This window comes from Aureococcus anophagefferens (genome assembly GCF_000186865.1).
Source record: "Aureococcus anophagefferens unplaced genomic scaffold AURANscaffold_79, whole genome shotgun sequence".
Taxonomy (NCBI): Eukaryota; class Pelagophyceae; order Pelagomonadales; family Pelagomonadaceae; genus Aureococcus; species Aureococcus anophagefferens.
The window spans coordinates 656-1,064 of NW_008705630.1; positions in this window are offsets into that span (position 1 = coordinate 656).

Here is a 409-nt window from a genome sequence, read left to right on the forward strand (position 1 = left end):
TACAATTGCGCTTGCTCGGCCAGTCGGCGCGGTAGGACGGGCTAGGACAGTGACTATATGTCGCGCTGCGACAGCCCCCCTCTGAAGTCTCGATTCAACAAAACAAATTCGTGCGAGCTCGCACTCACAGCTTTCGCTACCACTTCAACGACGCTTGAAATTGTATAAGAGCCAAAAAAATGAATAGCCGCAGTTTACGACCTCACGAAACAGATTTCCCCGAGCTAGATTTGCGGGAGGGTTTCATGATGAGACAGCCCGCACCGTCGTGTCCGCCGGGGCTTGAGACCATCGGCGCGTCAGTGGTCGGCACGTGCCGGGCCGCATTCGCCGAGAGGGGCGCGGTCGTGCGCGGCTGCGTCGTGCTCGGCGGTCGTGGAACGGGGAAGACGGCCTTGGTGTGGAGACG